Source organism: Dasypus novemcinctus, chromosome 10 (assembly GCF_030445035.2).
Source record: "Dasypus novemcinctus isolate mDasNov1 chromosome 10, mDasNov1.1.hap2, whole genome shotgun sequence".
Taxonomy (NCBI): Eukaryota; Metazoa; Chordata; class Mammalia; order Cingulata; family Dasypodidae; genus Dasypus; species Dasypus novemcinctus.
The window spans coordinates 19,877,376-19,901,385 of record NC_080682.1 but is presented as its reverse complement, the minus strand read 5'-3'; the positions used below and the strand labels follow the sequence as shown (position 1 = coordinate 19,901,385).

Below are 24,010 nucleotides of genomic sequence, written 5' to 3'. Positions count from 1 at the left end.
GTTTTCTAGTGCAGTCTTTCCCAGGTGAGTGAGCCGATGGTACCACTGGACTAGAGCATAGGTGGCTCCCTTGGGCACAAAGACCTGATTATCTGGAAGTATCCAAGCTCCTTCGGAGGTTCAGCTTCCTCCCTCTTCCTCAGTCCAGTCCTGTTCTCCTGTGGTGTAGACCAGCAGGTTGGGCCTTTGTCCTAAGAGGGACAGCTGCAGGACAAATTCTGGGGCCAGCTTTCCAGAGTCTTCTCCTGCTGCTTATTTTGCAGCCTTGTCCGAGAACCTGTTTCCTCTGGCAACTATATCTTCACCCCTTTGATGCCCCCAGCAGTGGACTACAGCGACTTTGGCTGGTTCCCAGATTGCGTCTAGCAGCTGAAGAATTTCCTTTGTTCTTTTTTTAAAAAGATTTATTTATTTATTTATTTATTTCTCTCCCCTTCCCCCACCCCACCCCAGTTGTCTGTTCTCTGTGTTATTCTTCTTTGTCTGCTTCTGTTGTTGTCAGCGGCATGGGAATCTGTGTTTCTTTTTGTTGCATCATCTTGTTGTGTCAGCTCTCTGTGTGTGTGGCACCATTCCTGGGCAGGCTGCACTTTCTTTCGTGCTGGGTGGCTCTCCTTACGGGGTGCACTCCTTACGCTTGGGGCTCCCCTATGCGGGGGACACCCCTGTGTCGCATGGCACTCCTTGAGGGTATCAGCACTGCACATGGGCCAGCTCCACCTCTTTGTTCTTGATTTCCTTCCCGCCGGCAGTTAGAAGGCCTCTCTCTTTATAAATGGCCCCATGGATATGGATGGTCACGAACGCGTACTTTGAGTGAGTGTAGATGTTGGCCATTTGTCCTTTGGCCAACTGCAGTGCTTGGACCAGTGCCCAGAGCTCCATTCGCTGTGCTGACCATCCTTGGGGTAGGGGTGCCGCTTATATTACCTCCTCAACAGTGATGACCGCTGCACATCTCTTTCTGTCCTTAATGAAGCTACTCCCGTCAGTGAATAGCATTTGCTCCAGGGAAGGGAGTGGTTTGTCTTGGAGGTCTGGGCAACTGGAGTAAACCTCCTCTGTCATTTCTATGCAGTTGTGTTCATGAGTTCCATCTTCTTCAGGTAGAAACATCACCGGGTTCAGGTTGCACACGATTTCTATGGTTATCCTGGGATTCTCACAGAGCAAGCCCTGGTAGTGCACAAGCCAGGGGTTGGATATCCATCGGTGTCCATGTGAGTTCATCAAGGTGCAGACAGCATGGGGGACCATGACATGGATAACCTGTCTGAGCGTCAGTTTGTCAGCTCTCTTAACAAGTGTAACTGTGGCTGCCAAGGCCTTCAAGCAGGGTGGCCATCCGGCAGCTACTGAGTCCAACTGCTTGGAGAGGTAAGCAATGGCCTGACCATGTATGTGAGGACCCCCAGGGTCACCTTGTTTTTCTCATGCACAAATAGGTTGAATTCCTGAGTTACAGCCAGGAGCCCTAGGGCCGGTGGCCATCTGAGGTATTTTTTGATTTCCTGAAAGGCTGTTTGTTGGACCTTTCCCCAGATCGGGGGGGTCCCTCTCTGGCCTGATAAAGCTTCGAAGAGAGGCTTGGCTATTACTGCATATCCGGGAATCCAGATGTGGCAGAAGCCCACCGCCCCAAGGAACTCACGGACCTGTCTCTTTGCGGTGGGGGTCGGGATGGTGCAGATCACCTTCTTCCTCTCAGGTCTGAGGATCCGCTGCCCCTGTGTGATACTGAATCCCAGGTACCTGACCCGTTGTTGGCAGATCTGGGCCTTCCTCCAGGATACCTTGTACCCAGTTTCTGTCAGGAGCTGGAGGAGGGCCTGGGTCCCTTCCCAACAATCCTTCTTTGTTCTACTGGTGGGCAGGGGATCATTGATGTACTGTAGGAGGGTGCACCTGTAGTCCTCCCAGGGGTAGGTTGCCACATCTGCTGCCAGTGCCTCTCTGAAGAGTGTGGGAGAGTTTTTGAAGCATTGTGGGAGCCAGGTCCAGGTCAGTTGCATTTTCTTTTTAGTATTGAGATCTTCCCACTCAAACACAAACAGAGGTTGACTCACTGGGGCCAGTCATAGGCAGAAGTCGTCCTTCAGGTCCAGACAGGTAAACCAGGAGGCTTCCAGCAGCAGTTGCCCCAGTAGAGTGTAAGGGTTGGGGACAACTTGATGCAGGGTAAGGGTGGCATTGTTGATGGCCCTTAGGTCCTGCACTGGTTGATATCCAGTCGTGTCTGGCTTCTTTACTGATAGTAGAGGGTTGTTCCAGGGTGCTTGACACATGACTAGGATCCTCTCTTTCTTTAGGTGGTCTATATGCTTGGTTATGCCCAAGAGTGTCTCAAGCAGAATTGGATATTGCTTTTGTCTGGTCGGGAGTGCCCCGGGTTTTAAGTTGACAATGACTGGCATGTGATTTCCGTGCCATCCCTAGGGGGTTGTTTTCTGCCCAGATGTCAGGAAAGAGTTCTCATAACTCCTCCTCACCCCACTCCTCCTCCCATAACAACAATCTCCTCCATCATCATGAGACATTTATTGCATTTTGACGTCTGCAGTTGCCTGTGTGATGAAAGCGGCATTCACCATCCTCTGATTTTCAGGAGCTTCTGGATCAAAGGGAGTGTAAACCCGGAAGGCCTCGCAGAGCCATTTGTAGTAGTCTCCTAGAGATTCGTCCAGTTTCTGAACAACCAAGGTCGTCTTTTTCATGTTCATGGGCCACTTGGTGCCCTCTCAGACCCCTCCAAGGATTGCCTCCCGGTACTGTCAGAGCATGGCTTGCCCTTGTTCAGTGTTGAAATCCCAGTCAGGTTAGGTGTCTGGGACTGCCATTCTGGTCCATTCTTCTGGGTCCAGGACGCCAGGTAGGGTGTGCTCCTGCAGCCACTTCTGGGCCTTCATCAGGACTCACCATCTCTCTTCTGTATTGAACAGAGTTAGGAGAAGTTGGCAACAGTCATCCCAGGTGGGATGATGGGTCTGAAAAGTGGATTCCATGTGGTTGATGAGGGCCAAGGGTTTTTCAGAGTAAGAGGGAGTGTGGTGTTTCCAATTCAGGAGGTCTGTAGTTGTAAAAGGCTGATAGTAGAGGATAGGCCGGCCAGGCTGGAGGGTCCCATTCTCATCCAGATGGGGCAGGACTTGTGTCTCCTGGAGGGGCATCTGGAAGGCTGGCTGAGCTTACCAGAACCTCCTGGCCACCAGGGTCCCTGAGTCTCCCCCCGAAGTGGATACATGGTCCGGGGTGGTAGCCGATGGAGGGAGCATGGCAGGAGGGTTTGCCCATGGTCCCAGCCCAGAGAGACCAAAGGAGGGGAGGGTCCCTGGGAGGCCTGGTAATGCACCAGTGCAGTAGGGATGTATGGTGGTGGTGGAGGTGGGGCTTCCTTTTCTACCAGTCCTTGGTGAATGATTGGCTTCTGAAGCCTCGCCTCATGAGTTACTAAAATCCTACTCTGTCCCTTTTTTCCAGTGCATAACAGAACCGATGGGGGCAGTGTTTGGGCAATCTCTAACCATGAGTCAATGTAGGGGAACTGGTCAGGGTGCCCTGGATCTCTGGTGACTACTAACCATACCGCACAAACCCTGGGTATGTCCAAGGTCCCCTCTGAAGGCCAGTCAACACCGAAACCTGCCACTCCAATTTACAGTGTTCGGAGTTTTTTTGTATTCATCTGGATGCCATAATCTCCAGAAAAGCCCTTTTTAAAATTCTTAAGCATGCAGGTCAAAATGATGAGTTTTGACTGTGACGAACCCATCCTCGTTTTGGTGGCGCGAGACTGACAATGATGGGAGTGTCCCTTTCAAGACTCTTAGATGTCCGCCTGTCTGCATCTTTCATGAGAACTTAAGCTCACTTCCGCTAAGGCGTCCATGCAGAGTCCGGATTGACCATTATGCCATATGATGTAGCTGCGGAATGCAGGTTAGGGCACACTCAAACTCTGTAACACAAGCAGTGGAACCACAGACTGGTATGACAGGCACAAGCCCCTGCCATCCTCATTCACTCACACACTCATTCAGAGTTTAAACATGACCTCCCCCGGTCTGCCCTGTTCTGTATTCTCATTAACTGAGAAATTAGGAGGTGATCAGTCTCCTCTTCCATCTAGAGATGGGCCTGACTGGGACTGGACTCGGCACCCAGGGCTTTACCCCTTCCGAAATCTTCTGGTATTGTTCGGTCCCTCTCTCCACTGAGTAGGCCTGGGTTACAGGGATGTGGCCCTGCATGATACACCTTGGAAGGAGGTCCCATCAAGTGGACAGGTGGTGCCTACCTCGTTCATCCAGAGCTCACCGCTGGCCGTACCTGCTCTCTCCCAAGCTGGAGGTGCAACAGGCCTGCTTGGTTGGGTTTCCCAGTCAGGGAACCAAATGTTGCAGAGCAAGTCCAGGTCCAGTCAAAAAACCCAAGTGATACTCGGAGAGATGGAGGAACTCAGGTTTTATTATGTGCACGGACCCAGAGGAGAGTAAGGTCTCCCAATTCTGGGCCTTGAGCTGTGATTTTCAGAGGTTTATATAGGGGATGGGAAACAAGCAGGAGTACAGAAGCAAATTTTGCTCTTAGCTGAGATAAATGGACACAGGCTGAGGCAACAGCTGCTAATTTAGATTAGCCTGCTGACTCACACAAGCAAGTTCTTACAGGTGCACACCCTGCAACCCACAGCACACACACACTCAAGGGCTGCATTATCAGAAAGCAGCTTGTTTCAGTATTGCACAAGGGAAAGAAGGAAGGGGAAGGGGATTACCTCAACAAGGTACTTCTGTTACATTGTTACTTTTATTATAATGCACTCTTAGTTATAGTCCATAGTTTACGTTAGGGTTCACTGTTTTTGTTGTACTGTCCTATGCATGTTTTTCTTATTAATTTTGCTCTAGCAACATATATACCATCTAAAATTTCCCTTTTAACCACATTTAGGTTTATAATTAAATAGTGTTAATTACATTCACAATGTTGTTATCATCACCACTATACAAAACCAAAGCTTTTGTAGTTAATCCCTCCTGCCACCTCAGCTCCTAGCAACTACTAATTTTTTTCTTATCCTTCTGGTTTTATCTATGCAAGAATGTCACATAAATGGAGTTCATAGCCTTTGAACACAGTTCATAGCCTTTTGAATCTGTCTTCTTTCACTTAGCATAATGCATATATGATTCATTTTGTTGCATATATCAGTAGTTTGTTCCTCTTTATTATTGAGTAGTAGTCCATTATTTGAATTTAAAAGGGATTGTTATATTTACAGTAATTATAATTAAATTGTCTATATACTCTTGCATACAGTTCTGTGGGTGAACACAGATTTGTATTTCACTTGAGATGGCATTGTTGGCTCACATAGTAAGTTAATATACATAAGAAATGCCAAAAAGTTTTCTAAGTGTTGTACCATTTTCATTCCCACTTGCAATGAATGATAATCCCAATTTCTTCATGTCCTTGCCAGCCATTGGTATTGTCAGATTTTTTAAAAATTAATTTTTAGCCATTCTATTTGGTATGTTGTAGTATCTCATTTTGTTTTTACTTCATATTTCCCTACTAAGAAAAATAATTTTATCTCCCAATCTCTATATCTTCTCTAATGAAGTGTCTATTCAAATCCTTTGCCCACTTACTTCATTTGGACTACTTGTTTTATTTTTGGTCTTGAGACTTCTTTATATATTTTGGATGCAAGTACTTTATTAGATAATCAGATAAGTGATTTGCAAATATTTTTCCTAGTCTGCAATTTATTTTTTTTCATTCTCATAACATTGTCTTTCAAACAAAAATTGCTGACTGATATTCTACTATAGACATTGTGATTCTAGCAATGGAAGAAATTATGTCACTGATGTGAAGGCAGTGGCCACTGGAGGTTCTGAGGGGAGGGAGAGGGAAAAACAGGTGTAATATGGGAGCATTTTTGGGACTCAGGAATTGTCCTGAATGACATTGTGAAAAAAGATACAGGTCATTACATATCTTTCCATAACCGACAAAATTGTGCAGGAGAGAGTGTAAACTACAATGTAAATTATAATCCATGCTTAGTGGCAATGCTCCAACATGCTTTCGTCATCTGTAGTGAATGTACCACAGTAATGAGGGATGTTGTTAATGTGGAAAAATGTGGGAGGTTTAAGGAGCAGGGCCTATGGGAATCCCCTATGTTTTTATGTAACATTTACATAATCTATATATCTTTTTTAAAATATATTATAAAAAAACAATTGATGAAGTCCCCTCTATTAATAATTTTTGATGGATTATTCTTTTGGTATTATACTCAAAAAAATCTTTGCCTAATCCAACTTCATTAAGATTTTCTACAATGTATTCTCAAAATTGTATAATTTAATTTTACCTTTAGGTCTATGAGCCATTTTGAATTAATTTTTATAGGATATGAGTTATGAATCAAGGTTCATTTTCTTACATGTGGCTATTTAACAGTTCTAGGAACTATTGCTGAAAATATTATATTGCCCATGGAATTTATTGTGCAAATCTATTATAAATAAATTGATAATATCAGCATATATAACAGAACGGTATTCTTTTCAATTGATGTAATATGGCTATCTTTTCTCCAATACCACACTTTCCTGACTACCTATAGTCTGAAAAGAAGTTTAGTGTGAGTCCTCCACCATTGTTCTGATTAAAACTTGTTTTTGCTATTCTGATTCTTTTGTCTTTCCAGATGAATTTTAGAATAAATTTATAAATTTCCACACAAAAAAAATCCTGCAGGATTCTGACTGGAATTGCATAGGAAGATCAGTTTGTGAGAAACAGACACCTTAAAAATATTGTCTTTTAATACACGGACATTGTAAATCTCTATTTAGTCTTTCTTTAATTTCTTTCATTAATGGTTTACAGCATACAAATTTTCCACAAATTTCCTAAGACATACACTAAATATTTCATGGTTTAGGTGCTATTATACATAACACTTTTTTAATCTTTCACATTTCTGATTACTTACATATATGTACATAGATATAGACATACACACAATTGATTGTTATATACTGACATTCTTTCCTCTAAACTTGCTAAACTTGCTTTTTTAAAAGATTTAAAAAAATTTTTTTCTTCCCCTCCTCCCACCAGTTGTCTGCTCTCTGTGTCCATTCACTGTGTGTTCTTCTGTGACTGCTTCTATCCTTATCAGCAGCACCAGGAATCTGTGTTTCTTTTTGTTGCATCATTTTGTTGCGTCAGCTCTCCATGTGTGTGGTGCCATTCTTGGGCAGGCTGTACTTTCTTTCATGCTGGGTGGCTCCCTTACAGGGTGCACTCCTTGTGTGTGGGGCTCCCCTATGCAGGGGACATCCCTGCATGGCAGGGCACTCCTTGTGCACATCAGCACTGTGCATGGGCCAGCTCCACATGGATCAAGGACGCCTGGGGTTTGAACTACGGACCTCCTATATGGTAGACGGATGCCCTATCCACTGGGCCAAGTCCACTTCCCTAAACTTGTTTTTTAAGTTACTTTCACATAGATTCTGGATCTCCTATGAAGAAAATTGCGTTGCTTACAAATAGTTTTTTTCTTCTTACTTTCCTATCTATATACTTTGATTTCCTTTTTTGGTCTCACTGCACTGGTTAGAGCCTCTGTTACCATTTTTAATAAGAGTGGTAAGAGCAGACATCCTTGCATTGTTGATTTGTTTTTTTAAAAAATTTATAATGCAATAACATATATACAACCTACATTTTCCTCTATAACCACTCTCCAGTGTACAATTCAGTAGTCTTAATTACATTCCCAAAATTGTGCTACTATCACCAATATCTTTTTTTTTTTAAGGACTGTGATGGCCAGAACTCACTGGGATAGCAGAGTGCCTCCTACAGTCAACTCTGGGAGATGCAGTGGTGTAGAATGTCAACTTCTATAATTCAGTGGGAAACATGGCCACAGGAGTGGTCAAAAGGCAATTGCAAGAAGATATTATTTCAATACCAAGGGGCAAAAATAGTGGAATATAAGGGGGTATGGGCCTTTTCCTTTGTGAGTAACGAAAACATTCTAAAATTGCCTGAGATGATGACTGCGCAATCTGTGATGAAAATGAGAGTCGCTAAGTGTACATTTTGAATGGCCTGTACAAAGCATGGGACTGTATAACACAGGGAATCCAGTGTTGAATGATTAACTGTGGTTAAAAAGACAAGAATAAAGACTGAAAATTAACTATTTAGATACTCCTGTCAAGAAGGTAAAAAGGAGAGCAAATTAAGCCCAAACTGGATAATAACAAAAATTGGAAAATAACTAAGTAAAGAAAACATACCATTGAGAAAAATCAACAAAGCCAAACTTCAGTATATTGAAAGGCTAATAAATTTAATAAATTCCTCCTAATTTGTCCAGAGTAGAAGAAGCAGAATATAACAATATCAGGAATAAAAAAGAGATGTCATTTCAGGTTTTGAAATCATTAAAATCTACATAAAGGAAGCAAATTTGGTTCAAATGATAGAGCATCCACCTACCATATGGAAGGTCCAGGGTTCAAACCCAGGGCCTCCTGACCCATGTAGTGAGCTGGCCCATGCTCAGTGCTGATGCACACAAGGAGTGCCATGCCATGCAGGGGTGTCCTCCATGTAGGAGAGCCCCACATGCAAGAAGTGCCCCTCACAAGGAGAGCTACCCCGTGTGAAAAAAGCAAAGCCTACCCAGGAGAGGCACCACACACATGGAGAGCCGATGCAGCAAGATGATGCAACAAAAAGAGGCACAGATTCTGATTGCCACTGACAAGAATGCAAGGGGTCACAGAAGAACACACAACAAATGGACACAGAGAGCAGACAATGGGGGGGGGGCAGGGGGAAGGGAAGAGAAATAAATAAAAAAAGAAATCTTAAAAAAATCTACATAGAGACTATTCTAAAACATTTAAAGTCAGTAAATTTGAAAATATTTATGAAATAAATTTCTTTTAAAAGAATATTACCAAAAGTTACTGGTGGTTTGAAGCTCTATGTATGCCAAAACACATATTCTTAAATTTTTTCCTTTCCTTGTGGGTTTGAACTCATTGCAAGGAGAAACTTTTGATGAAGTTTCTTCAGTTAAGCTGTGGCCCAATTCAATTATAATGGGTCCTAATGCTATTACCGGAGTCCTTGTAAGTGGCATTAAATTCAGAAAGGGTGGGGGGAGAAAGCAAGAAATTGGGCATCTACAGAAGAGAAGGGAGAGACCAGAAGATGCTGCCATTGCCTTACAATGTGACAAGCTAAGAACCAAGAATCACCAGAAGTTAGCCCCAGAACTCCATAGTATTCAGAAAGTAAGCATTGAATTGATGATTCCCTGATTTGGAATATTTCCTAGCCTTAAGCCATGAGCAAATAAATTCCCATTATTTAACGTGACCCATTTCATGGCATTTATATGAGCATCCTAGGAAACTAAAACAGTGACACAAAGAAAAATTAATACCCCTATATCTATTTAGATACTTATATGCATAATGTAAAAACCTTCCTTCAAAGAAAATCCCACCTCTCCTAACCAACCCAGGCATAACCACCACTGTGGGAACTGGGGTTCGCAGTTTATATCCAAACCCAGAGGGTCTACCACAATCTCACCTTAGAGTTAACTAACAGCATTAAAGAACTCAAGGAAGAATGCTGTTTCCCATCAACTTGGGGAGGATGCAGCCTCTGGAGGCACCTGACCTTTCTCATTCTCATGGTCCGGTATGCCATGGCTGACCCCTTTTTGGGCCTGCCTATCACCATCTTCTTTATTCTTTTAGTGGGATGATGTATCTTCAAAATTCTAATTAAGTTTATTTCAACACCTTATTAGTCATGTGGGGATTTAACCTAGTTCAAACCAGACCCATCTTCCCACACCACAATAGAATAGCCAGAGGGTTTTATACCTTGTCATGTAAAGCCTACTCCCCCTAACCAGTAAGAAGTAACTATAGAAGAATAATCACCCTTCAGCACTCCCTTAAGAATAAGAGTGTAAACTCTCTCAGGGGGAAGTTGAAGCAAGTTGGAATAGAGAAAGGGAAGACTTGGGTCACAGCTGAAGACCCAGCAGACAATATGGGTAACAGACAACATGGGCAGCAGACAGCATGACTGGCATACCACATGGCTGTGAGACCCTGCCCAGAAACCTCCTGAGGTATCCTGTGAGACCCTGGAATGAGAATCTCATTTGGAATAAGAATCCTGTTTGGGGTCAAGGGAGGCCCTGGATACCCTAAAAAGAGCTCACTATCGGCCCCTGAGAAATGACAGGTGGGGCAGACAATCAGAACAGCAAACAGACTTTTAAAAAGTCCTGACCTGGGGTCCCGCATATGCAACTCACCCTAAGTATACTCATAGTCCTTGCCTTGGCATGGACCATGTAATTTTCTTGTTTTCTTGTTTCTTAATAAACTCTTTACTCCCTTGCTTAAGAAGAAAAAAATAAAAGAAAATTCCAGACTCATATTGCTTTACTGGGAAAGTCTTTCAAAAGATTAATGCAAAACTACCTCCAATCTTGCCCAGGTCTTTTCAAAAGATAATAAAAGAGGCAGAGACAAAGTGGTAGAGTAGGAACTTTTGCAGATCATTCCCTCCACCAGAAAAATGAATGAGCTGGAAAAAGGAATTGAAATTAACTAGGTAGCAAATCTGGAACCAGATTGGACTTTAGAACAACCATGAGAATGCCAGATGAAGGAAGAGACTGCTGAGATTTCAGCTTTTGTAAGTGAAGCCATATGAGCCAACAACCAGATCCCACTCCTCAGCTAAGCAGCTAAGAGTTGAAAGGGCAGAAGCTACAGAAACATGCCCGGATTCCAGGAGCAGCCTGTTGGGGCCAAGTGGACAGATGAAACCTTCTCCTACAAAAGTTGGAGTTGGAAGTCAAGATTGTTCTGGGAGATCCCTAAGGGATAAGTTTAGACATTAGCCTTGATTTTGGTCTCTAATACCAAGACTTCTGCCTCATCAGTATCAATAAGTTTATAAAGAGCAAGAGCAACTTTTTTTAGTTGGTTTTCTTTCTTTCTCTTTTTGTATTTTTTTTCTGGCAGACACCTGAGGTATTTAAGCTGATGCCAGTCTTGGTTACAGCCTTAGCAGCGTTAGCTTCCAACTTTCCACCAGCATCTATCAAGAGACTTGGAAAGGCAGTGCAATTTATTTTTTTGAGATTGTTTTTGTTTGTTTGTTAGTACTTTTTCCTTTTTCCTCTCTATTTCTTTCTACGTTTTTCTTTCTTTTTTCAATTTTCCTTGATCTGATGGACTGAGGAATGGGGGAATAAGATTTACAGAGTGGCCATAATATAATACACAGATTGTCCATCTCTATATAAGAAATGATTAAGAGATTATAGGAATTTACTTATGTGACCATTGACCTTGGAAAATTCAAATTTCATAAGGCAGGCCACAGGTGGAAATTTAATGAAAAGTTGAATTTCCCAGGAGAAACTGGCTGGCTGAAGTTGAGGCAAAAATTCTTCATTTAATTTCTGAAATCCTTAGTTCTTGCTTTAAGATATCCAGCTGATTGGGTAAGGAGATCCTCCTCATTGCTGAGAGCAAACTCCTTTGTTGATTATAGATTCAATCAGTTGTAGATGCTATCAACTGATAAAAGATGTAAATCTTTCTTTGAAATATCCTTGCCGTAATAAACAGGCCAGTAAATGCTTGAGCACCATAACCCAGCCAAGCTGACACATGAAATTAACCATCACAATGGTTTAAGAATCAAATACATAAAAAACCATAAACATACAGGACACACTATGTATAAGAAGGCAATTTGTGACAAAAACAACGTAAGAGGAAAGTAGGGGTATAGGAACAGAGCATTTGTAAGCTCTGAAGTTAAATTAGTATCAATACACACTAAATTGTAATAGATTTAGCATGGTAAATGCAATCCCCATGGTAACTACAAGGAAAATATCTAAATATTCTACACAAAAGGAAATGAGAAGTGATTCAAACTGGCTCAATAGAAAAGATCTTCTAAAGAAAGGGGGGTGGGGGGCAATAAGGAAACGAGTATGATATACAAAAAAAGAAAAGAAAAAGGTATAAAACATGCAAAAGGCAATTCGTGGGGAAGTGGATGTGGTTCAAACAATTGGGTGCCTCCCTCCCACATGGAGGTTCTGGGTCCAGTTCCTGGTGCCTCCTGAAAAAAAAAAGACAGGTAGGCACAGAGCACACAATGAACACAGACAGAAAACAGACAATGAGCACAAACAATAAGGGGGGGGGAGAAAAAAATAAATAAAATAAATCTTTTTTTTTAAAAAAGCAATTAGTAAAATTGCCATTTCAGTGATTGCCTTAAATGTAAATGATTTAAACTTTGAAATAAAATAGCAGAGATTGGCAGAATGGCAATTGAAGCATGATTCAAGTAGTTACTGGTTACAAAAGACTTATATTAGATCCATAGATAATAATAAATTGAGGGCGGCGGACTTGGCCCAGTGGTTAGGGCATCCGTCTACCACATGGGAGGTCCACGGTTCAAACCCCGGGCCTCCTTGACCCGTGTGGAGCTGGCCCATGCGCAGTGCCGATGCACGCAAGGAGTGCCCTGCCACGCAGGGGTGTCCCCCGCGTAGGGGAGCCCCACGCGCAAGGAGTGCACCCCATAAGGAGAGCCGCCCAGCGTGAAAGAAAGTGCAGCTTGCCCAAGAATGGTGCTGCACACACGGAGAGCTGACACAACAAGATGATGCAACAAAAAGAATTCCCGTGCCGCTGACAACAACAGAAGCAGACAAAGAAGATGCAGCAAATAGACACAGAACAGACAACCGGGGTGGGGGAGGGAAGGGGAGAGAAATAAATAAATAAATCTTAAAAAAATAAAATGCTGACGGTGGCCTCCAGCCAGCCTCTGGCTTAAAAAAAAAAAAAAATTAAAAGTGAAAGGATGAAAAAAAATATTCCATGCAAATTGTAATAGGAACTGGGGTGGCTATTCTAATATCAGACAAAATATACTTAAAGTCAAAAACTTATAAGAGCCCCCAGTCTGCAAGCATTGATTCCTGCCTCCATTCCTAGTGCAATTGTTGCCCCCACCCCACTCAGCATAATGGCAACAGCTGAGGTACATTGTTTTCCACATAGAAAAATTGAATTTAGATCAAAATTGAATTGAGATCAAAAGGAATCTACAGAGAGATCCAGGTAATATTAAGCAACAATCCCACAAAATCAAAGCATTGGACCAGAATTTTTCCTGCAATGAGAAAACCTGTAACTATAAATTATACAGAACATTAGTAAAAGCTCTATGAGGATAAAACAAAGGAAGGAAGTCTTATGAATTGTTAGACAGTCCAGGAAAAGTCCTCCTGCAGTCCAATAACCAGATTACAGCAAGAAATGCAGCTAGAGAGAAACACCTGTGAGGGAAAGCTACACTCTCAAATAAAATTACCAGATGTATTTTTCAGCTATTTGAAGAAGCAAGATGATGCCAATGATGACCCACAGTAGTCTGAAGAACAGCTAATTGCTGCAAAGTTTTGCTTTGCTGGGCTTGTTATAGACCAAACTAAAGTGTCTATCATGAGTCATGCTACATGGGCAGTTTTTCAACTATTAGAAAACTCTTGGTTGCCGCAGAACTGTACACTTGTTGATATGAAGATTGAATTGGTGATAAAGTAACTGCCAAAGAAATTGTTCCTGCTGATGTTATTAATAACGATTCCTGGAGACTCTAGCCATCAGGAGATTGAAGCCAAAAGAAAGACAAGCAGTCATATCATATTCTGACCTCAGGGAAACAACTTCTGAAGGACTCCAGACGTAAAGAAAAATTTTGAGTGTCTTGCAGACAGAATAGAATTGCTTCTGAAATTACAAAGTCAGTGCAAGTTTGTAGTATTGATGGACTCAACTTCTAATCTCGGTCATTGAAAAAATCAAGAAAACATGCCAAAATTTTGGCATTCCATGTGAACTTCTGGTAACCTCTGCTCATAAAGGATCAGATGAAAGTCTAAGGATTAAAGCCTAGTATGAAGTGAATAGTGTTCCTATAGCATTTTGGCAGTAGCAGACAGAAGCAATGATTTAGGACCAGTGTTGTCTGGTAACACTGCATTTCTAGTTAGCAGCTATCCTCTCCTCATACCAGATTGGGGAGCTCAGTATGTGTGGTCTTCTCTTTGATTACCCAGTGGTCTTCGCTATTCAACAATACTTTCTCCAGAAGCTTCAGCTCAGTTTGATGCTCAGGTATTTGAATTAAACAACCATTGTTATGGCCCAAACTAGGAGCAAGCATACTAAACACATGGATTTCCTCAAAGCAGGCTGACAAGAAAATCAGAGATTGCAGTTTATAAGAACATCATTGCATTTTCAGCAGAAAAACTACAAATTTCTAGTTTAGCTGCAGAGACAGAGCAAGATAGATGATTATAAATCAATTGGAGAAGACAAAATTTATTGAATAAAAAAATGGTTAACAGACAAATATTATATATTCTATATTGATTCAAAAATTCAATTCACAAGAAGATATAACAATTTAGGTATATTCACACTTAACAACAGGGTCCAAAGTTATATGAAGCAAGCATTGACAGAAATGAAGTGTGAAATAGACATCCCTACAATAATAATTGATTTTAAATGCCACTATTATTAATAGAGGACAATGTGCACAGAATATCAATAAGGAGATAGAAAAGAACTGAATAACACAATAAACCAACTAAATCTAACAAACATTTATAGAGCACTTTACCCAATAACAGCAGAATACAAATTCTTCTCAAGTGCACATTGATCATTCTCCAGGATAGACTGCATGTTAGGTCACACACAAAAAAATCTTGATAAATTTTAAAATACTGAAATCATACAACAAACTTCTCTGATCGCAATGAGTTGAAGCTATTAATAAATATTAGAAGGAAAACTGGAAATTTTACAAGCATATGGAAGTTAAAAGCACAGTCAGTGGGTTAAAATACAAAACACAAAAGAAATTAGAAAATACTTACAAATGAATTAAAATGAAATCACAATATAGCAAAATTTATGGGGTGCAGTGAAGGAATTGCTCAGAGCTAAATTTATGGTTATCAATGCCTATATTAGAAGAGAAGAAACATCTCAAATTAATAACCTAAATTCTAATTAGAAAAGGAAGAGCAAAGTAAACGTTAGCAGAAGGAAGTAAATATTTAAGATTAGAGTGGAGATAAATTAGAGAATAAAAAAATCTGAATCAAAAGTAAAAGTTGGTTCTTAAAAACTCAATAAATTGATAAACCATTAGATAAATTGACATGGAAAGAGGGAAGACACAAATAAATAACATCAGAATTGAAAAAGGTTATATTACTAATGAATTTACAAAGATTAAAAAAGGATTAAAGAGGATTTTATGAACAGTTTTATGTGTGTGGGAAGAAACACACAAATTACCTCAACTGACTTAAGAAAAATAGAATACCTAAACAGAATGACAAGTACAGAAATTGAATAAGTAATCAAAAACTTTCCAATCAAAGGAAAGTCCAGGACCAGATGGCTTCACTGATGATTGGTATCAAACATTTAAAGAAGATTTAATTCCAACCCTTCTCAGACTCTTCAGAAGAATTTGAGTAGAGGAAACACTTCCTAATGCATTCTATGTGGCCAGCACTAGCTCAATACCAAAACGTGATAAAACCATCAAGAGAAAAGAAAATTAAAGATCAATACCACTCATGAATAGAGATACAACAATTCTTTTAAAATACTAGAAAACTGAAAATGACATCATTTTAAAAATATTACACACTACCAAGTGGTTATGGATGGCAAGTGTTTCAACACGTTAAAATAAATATTGGTTCAACACGTTAAAATAAATATAATAAACCACATATATAGAATGAAGGGACAAAAATCAGGATCATCTCAATAGATGCATAGAAGTGTTTTGATAAAAACACTCAGAAACCTGGGATCATTCATACTTTTATTTCTTCTTGGTCAGTATTGGTGGTTTGTGTCTTACTAGGAATTTCATCTAAGTTAACTAATTTGTTGGCATATACTTTTTCATAGCATTCCCTTCTTATTCTTTTTATTTCTCTAAAAATATTAGCAATACCCTTTCTTTTATTCCCAACTTTAGATATTTGAGTCTTCTCTCTTTTTTCCTCAGTCAGTTTATCTTAAGGATTTTCAATTTTGTTGTTCTTGTTAAAGAACCAGCTTTTGATTTCATGTGGTTTTTTTTCTGTTTCTTCCTTCTCTAGTACATTAATTTCTGCTGTAGTCTTTTTCATTCCTTTCCTTCTGTTTGCTGTGGGTTTACCTTGTTCTGTTTTTCCAGGCATTTAAGGTAGTCGATTGGGTTCTTGATACTAGGTCTTTCTTCTTTGTTAATGTAGATGCCAATAGCTATAAATCTCACTTGAAGCACTGCTTTAGCTGCATCCCATAATTTTGGTATGTGTGTCTTCATTTATTATTCATCTCAAAATATTTTTCCACTCTTTTATGATTTCATCCTTGACCTTTTGGTTTTAAGAGGTTATTCTTAATTTTCACATATTTGTGAATTTTAGGGAATAATTTTAAAAATTAAAAATAGTATTTACTTCATGGGGAAAAGAAGGATATAATTAGGGAGAACTTCAACAGAATGTTCTATTTCTGTTCTATATGTGGGAGTTCAATGTATTATTATGGGATATCTCCATTCACTAGGAAAGAGAGAAAATACACATACAATTAAAATTACATATATACAGTTTATATATAAATTCATGTGTATATATCTATAAAGTTCCTGCAATTTATATGTTATATGGACTTTTTAATTATCAATAGCTTAATTTAAAATATCAATGCTGTTCTAATTTTTATAGGACTACATCTTAGAAGGGGGAGCTTCTCAGTACTAGATTTATGGGCATACAATCTTGAAATCACAGCGCCCCATGTTTAGATGGTCCTACAACTGGCTTAATGCTCTATTTTTGCTGTCTTGAAATATTATTTTTCCAAGAAGCTATACATTTTTTTCTATGTATACAGGACTCTAAAAATTATGTAGCCAACTCTCATAATTTGCATTTGAATTACTCTAGGTAGGTTTTAGAATTTTATAATGATAGCTTTGAGAGAATGGAGGCCCTTGTATCTTTTCTACAAAATGAAAAATCTTTCTTATTAGGAGAGGCAAGTTGTGCAAACATTCTACTAGGTTCTAGAGGATATATTGCATACATTTATCACTACTATGTCATGATAAGTCTCCTTGGCTCTTCAGTCAAACTGCTGAATGCTTAGGTACTAGATTCCAGAGACCAGATGAATCAAAGTATCCTTCACTCTTTCTACATATAACTCTAAAATTTAGAGATATATTTGTTAATGCAGAGTCCCAACTCATTAATTGGGAAATGTTCAAATTAAAGTCATTATGCAGATTACCAACAATTAAAATAATCTTGTTTAGGCTCAATTAAATAGGATAATATTTTCTTTTTTGTAGAAATCTTAATAATTTTTATCTGACCACAAAATGACTCTCACTGTCTAAATGCAACAAAATTTAAAAGCAAAGCTAGATTATTCTTGGAGACAAGCAAGGACCAGGGCACTCAGCCTTTTATTTGAGTTTGGATGGTGATGTCTAAATGGTTGCCTGTATGCACGCATGCATGAAAGCAGGAGCAAGAAATGGATCCAGGACTGAGCACTAAAAAACAAAGATTCAAGTCTTACTTTACAATTAAGTTTTTTTAATTTTAGTGAATTGAAATGTGATTTCATTATGCTTTTAATCCCCTAATACTCTGGTATCCTTCCATTATTTCAATAGTCATATGAAGAAAATTCTGTTTATTTAGTCAATTGAAATGGAAATTGAGCTTTAAAAATGATCCCCATATAGACATTTATTATCACAGAGGGAAAAAAAAAAACCCACACATACAAACAAATAAAAGCCTACAGTAATTAAACTATGCCTACCCAGCTGTTTGGATGCAACTTTAGTATGTTGAAATGAAATATCTCCATTTAAAATTTTTGAATATAAATTTAAAAACGTATACATAGGAATTATTATTTCTATATAAAAAGTAATCATTCCATAATGTATTCTCAGACACTAAAATAATTGTTTTAAATTTTATCATAAAATAGTCTAACCTCATTTAGCTTTAAATTAATTTCTCCATTCATTCAAGGGTACATGAATAATATTGGCTTGCATGAGTGAAATGTTTTTGGACACATACTTATATAAGCATGTGAGTATATATGTACAAATTGGAGTGTGGATGATTATGTAAACAAATGAAGTAATAAAATGTAATTAAGAAAAAAATTTATAACCAGAGTTTCATGATCATGACTGATTTTTCCTAAACTATTATTCCTGAGATCTCATGCTGTCAAGACATATGCATTGTAGAATTAATCAAGCGTTGGGGATATTACTTCGGGTATTAACAAAATTATGGGTCTGGACAAGTCTATATTTTTCTCCATAGAGATCTAATGTGGATGCACCTGCCTCATTGTGGATTTATATGAATCCTGTGGAAGTTGCCTTTCCTATAACCTTATTTATTTATTTTTTTAAAAGATTTATTTATTTAATATCCCCCCCTCCCCAGGTTGTCTGTTCTCTATGTCTGTTTGCTGCGTCTTGTTTCTTTGTCCGCTTCTGTTGTCCTCAGCGGCAAGACGGGAAGTGTGGGCGGGGCCATTCCTGGACAGGCTGCACTTTCTTTCCGGCTGGGCGGCTCTCCTTACGGGCGCACTCCTTGCACGTGGGGCTCCCCTACCTCGGGAAACACCCCTGCGTGGCAGGGCACTCCTTGCGCACATCAGCACTGCACATGGGCCAGCTCCACACGGGTCAAGGAGGCCCCGGGTTTGAACCGCGGACCTCCCATGTGGTAGATGGACACCCTAACCACTGGGCCAAGTCCGTTTCCCCTCTTAAAGGCACTCTTGACTTCCTTGTTCCTCAGGCTATAGACTAGAGGATTCAGCATGGGTACTACAATAGCATAGAACATGGATGCCATTTTGTCTCTGTCCATTAAATGATTGGAACTTTGCTGTAAGTACATGAAGGTGCCTGTCCCATATAAGATGGAGACTGTAGTGAGGTGGGAAGCACAGGTGGAAAAGGCCTTCTGGTGTCCCTTAAATGAATGCATCCTCAGGATGGTGCTGAATATAAAAAAGTAGGAGATCAAAATGACCATGATATAAGAAAGGGAACTGAACCCAACCACACAAAAAAATAAATAAATAACCAGCTCACTGGTGTGGTTGTCAGAGCATGAGAGAGCCAGGAGAGGAGGAGCATCACAAAGAAGAGTGATCAACCACATTGGACCAACAGAAAGAGAGATTGAATGTATTCCCAGTGTGAAGAACAGAAGCATTCAGGAAACCACAGATGTAGGAGCAAGCCTATGGCCAGACGTGCACGTACACCTGTCATCATAGTAGTCATGTAATGGAGAGGTTTGCACACTGCTGCAGAGCAGTCATAAGCCACAGAAGCCAAGAGAAAACCTTCCACAGTGATAAAACCTACAAAGAAGAACTGGGTGGCACAAGCATTAAAGGAAATAATTTTGTCTCCTGTGAGTAATCCTGACATGACCTTGGGAGTGACAGCTGAGGAGTAACCAAAGTCCACCAAAGAGAGGTTACTGAGGAAAAAGTACATGGGTATATGGAGATGAGAATCAAGCAGGATTAACAAATCATCCCCAGGTTCCCAACCACAGTGATGAGATAGATGAGAAAAAAGATATTGAAGAGTGGGATCTGTAGTTCTTGGTCATCAGTTAATCCCACAAGAATGAATTTGGTCAACTCTACTATTATCCATTAGGATCATTTGGAAATTATGTGGTGGCCCTGTAGCAATGAGAAAAAACAAGATCAAAATATCAAAAATGAAAGACTCATTTGAGATCAGTAAACATGCTCACTCTATACTTTATTTCAGCATTGAAATTATTGGTCCCAGGATCCTCTGGATCTCAAGCATGTCCATGGCAATAAAATGCACAGCTTATTTATTGACAGATATAGAGATTTTAATTAATTTTTTTTGGTGATAATGAAATCCAAATTCCTAATTTCACAGATGATTGAACTATGGTGCAGAGAAGGAAAATAATTTATGCAAGATCACAAGTTTATTTACTGACTGGAATGGGCAAGACTTCTAGTTCAGATTTACCAACAATGACACAAAATAACCTTTGTACTAAATCAGATTAGTTTTATTTAAATGATGTGAAACTAAATTCATTTTACTTCAATTAACAATTTTCCATCATTTTCATTGTGTCAAGAGCTGTGTTATATGATAGTGAAAAACAGTTAAAGAAAATATGTTTCTAGTTTGCAATGTTTTGTGGTGCAATAGGATACACAGGATGCATAATTTCTCACAGAGAGGGATAAGAAGATAAATCCTTATATAAGGAAGAAAGATATCTTTAAAATAAGTTAAAGGCATGAGCTACATCAGGGACATTTGAATGAAACTCCTGCTCCCCCATCTAAATATTAATAAACCTGAGTAGTGTTCAACATCACTCAGCCAGCAGTTTTCCCGTCAACTCATTATCAATCTGTGTTGCTAATTCAAACTAGAAGTATGTAAGTTTTAGATATTATGATTTGGACAGAGTGATTGATCTATCTGGGGACAGAAGGGATGAGTGATATAAAATAAGTCTTCCAGATGAAGGTGAAATTAAAGGTCCTATAACCTCACTCATTCCATTGACTTTCTTCCCAAACCTTTTATATTCTGTCATCCTTCAGAGACACTCCTTCAACTTTTCACATATTATTTCTCATACCTATAATAAGACTTAGTCCAATAGTGCCAAGTAGAAATCCAATTACTTTCTGAGTCATCTTGAGTATTAACTGCCTTACCTGGTCCTCCATTTTCCCAAATATAAAATGATAATCTTATTATCTAGCACTTAATGAACATTCAATAAACATATCTATACTTCATATGTTCAAAGTATAAGTGAGGTTATGGATTTTGTTTTTGTCCTGTTTTCCTGCCATTCTTAGAACCTGAGAAACCTTAAATTCAGCCATCGGAGACAAGAATAAATATATATTTTGATATATTATCAAAGATTCTAAGAATCGTGTGAAGGAATTTATTAAGTTTGCATAAATCCTACTACGGAATCTCCATTTTATTCCCAAATCCAGAGTCTTTACAAAATGGAATTTGAAAATTTAATCCATTATAAAATTTTAGCTACTTCATTTAGAGATGAAAAGATCTTTAATAAATGAATTCCTACTTCAGGAATTACTTAGAATTTGAGAACTTAGATCTTGTCACAGATTTTTATTTGGTATTTTTCGAGTGGCTACAACAAGGAAGACAATGTCCTATATACTGGAAATAAAAGTATAAAACTGCAATATCTGTAATTTGGAAAGGGAGGCAGAAATACAACAAAGTTAATAGGGAAATATATATATATATATATATATAATGGAGATTTTTTTAAAAGCTGAGGTAAGGATAGCTAAAGTAGTAATAGGTGGTTATAATTTTAAATGTGGTGGTCAGGGAGAATGTAATAAGATGATATTTTTAGACAACACCTGAAAGAAGCATGGGAGCAGAATTTGAGTGTCTTTGGGGGACGAGCCTTCCAGGCAGAGGAAACAGCAAGTGAAAGGTGCTTTGGGGAAGGAAAGTTATGGTCAGGGACAGGGTGAAGCTTTGTTGACATCATACACTGTTTGAGGTTCTTTTGCTTTTATTCTCAGTAAAGTTGGAAAACATTGGGATGTTTTGAGCAAAAGAATAACATAACTTGCCTTTACTTTTAATAGGATCACTTTAGTGTTTCTGTTGAAAATTGATTTTGGCAGAATAAGGATGAAAAGTGATAGACCAATTAGAAAGTTATTGCAATGATCTAGGCAAGACATGATGGTGGATTGAACCTTAGGACACCGAGAGAAATAATGAGAAATTATCTAATACTGGATAAAGCAAAGATATCTGGATTTCCTGTTTTATTGAATTTAGGGCATTAGGAAAAGATCAGGATCAATGTTGACTCCAATATTTGTATAGTGATACATGAAACAGAATAGAAGCAGATATTTGTGGAAAGAGGGAAAGTAATCATTCAGCTGTAGTCATGCTGTGTTTAAGATATCCTTCAAAGATTCAGTAGAGTTGTTGCATTAGTTTTGGACATACATATCTGGAGATCAGGGGGGAGGGCTGCCTGAACAAGTTTATACTAATTTAGACTAGGTTGACAATTTCTAATGGTTCAACCTACATAGATTACGTTAAAGCCATAACATTAAATGAGACTGCCAAATGAAAATTAGGGTACTCTGATGTTTCAAGGTCAAGAAGATGAGGATATCCAGTGGATGGGCTGGATTCTGAAGAGGGATGTAGGAGAGAAAACTACCACAACTTGAGATGTATGAAGGGAAGCAGTTTTCCCAGGACACAAAAAGATTTCAGTTAAATTAAGTAGGTACAGTGAGCTTTTGAGCAAAGGTAAACATTTATTGGAGGGTGATAATGACTAACTGCAAGTTTCAGCCACAGTGGAATCATTTCAGAATTTGGGGAGGAGTGGTATCTTGTATCAGAATAGGGGATATACAGATAAGTGTGGGCATTATATCAAAGAGGTTGAAGACTGATCTTGGAGTCCTTATCTTCAAGGAGAGTGACACCTGGATAAAGAGTTAGTGAGAGCAGTCCAATGGGTCTCAAGGTGAGGTAAGAGAAGGGTTAAAAATGGTTAGATGGTGAGGGTTTTGATAGAAGAATGCAGAGTCCTGGGTTTCCCCTTCACTCATGCTTTCATGATGTGGAGGCCCTTTATTCAAGCACAGAGACTAGGGTATACTTGGTTTCCATTTAACTGCTTGAATAAATACCACAGCTACAGATTTCTCAAATTCTGGCAACAACAATGTCTTGGGAACCATTTCAAAAAATTTAAACAAACTTCTCCTCATTTGAAGTCTTACATTTTTATCCAACATGTTCATGGAGGAAAACCAAACAACTTTAGACCTCGTTAAGAAATTAATAACCACAAGTATTATTGAGGAAATTTCATGATCTCACCATTCTTTGCTCCACAGATGGGAAACTTTTTACAGATTAGACAGTTACATAGTTGGTTCTCAGACTTAATTTAAAAATGCAGTCTTCCTAGTATTATGCTTTTTTTTCCCCCCAGTACAAATTTCATGTATTATTCAAAAATAACCCAGCTTCCAAAGAACTTCTGTGAAGTATTCCCAAACCCTCTCTTTTCAAACACAGCTTTGCCATTATAATGAGAATACCATATATCACATTGTTGCTCTAAAAATATTTAAAAGTTTTCCTAATTTACATTTTCTTTTCCAATATAGATCATCACAGCTGTATTAGTAGAGATTGTGACTTAAAATAATGATTTAAGGTATAATAGATATGATTTCTTGAGCACTTCCTATGTCTCCATCACCATGTTAGACTGTGCTACTTTACCTTCATTAATTCTTACACACCATGTAAAATATTATTGTCAATTCACTGATGAGAAAACTTAAGCTAAGCTTATTGACATTTTAGTGACACACAAAGCTGAAGCAAGTACAGAGCTTAGATTTGAGGCCAGGACACAAAGAATCCAAATCTGAGCTCTTTATTATTAGGAAATAATCTCCAAAACTTTTAATATGTAAATGAAACTTTTGAGATAGGTTAAATAACTTTTATGAAGTCACACAAGTACATACCCTGCAAATCAGGGACTCAAAGCCATCATGTGACTTTCTTCTATATCAACATAATAAATCACATATTCTAATAGAATATCTTTGATGTTTATAACATGTAACCTCTGGTTATATCAAACAGCTATAAGAAATATTCA

At 38.9% G+C, this 24,010-nt stretch overlaps 2 pseudogenes; one reads left to right on the top strand and one right to left on the bottom strand.

Annotated features, from left to right (window-relative positions):
* Positions 1-1,255: 1,255 nt before the first annotated feature.
* LOC111766154 (bifunctional phosphoribosylaminoimidazole carboxylase/phosphoribosylaminoimidazole succinocarboxamide synthetase-like) lies at positions 1,256-14,410 on the top strand (annotated as a pseudogene).
* A 516-nt stretch (positions 14,411-14,926) lies between these two features.
* On the bottom strand, positions 14,927-20,401 carry LOC131280158 (olfactory receptor 5B12-like; annotated as a pseudogene).
* Positions 20,402-24,010: the final 3,609 nt, after the last annotated feature.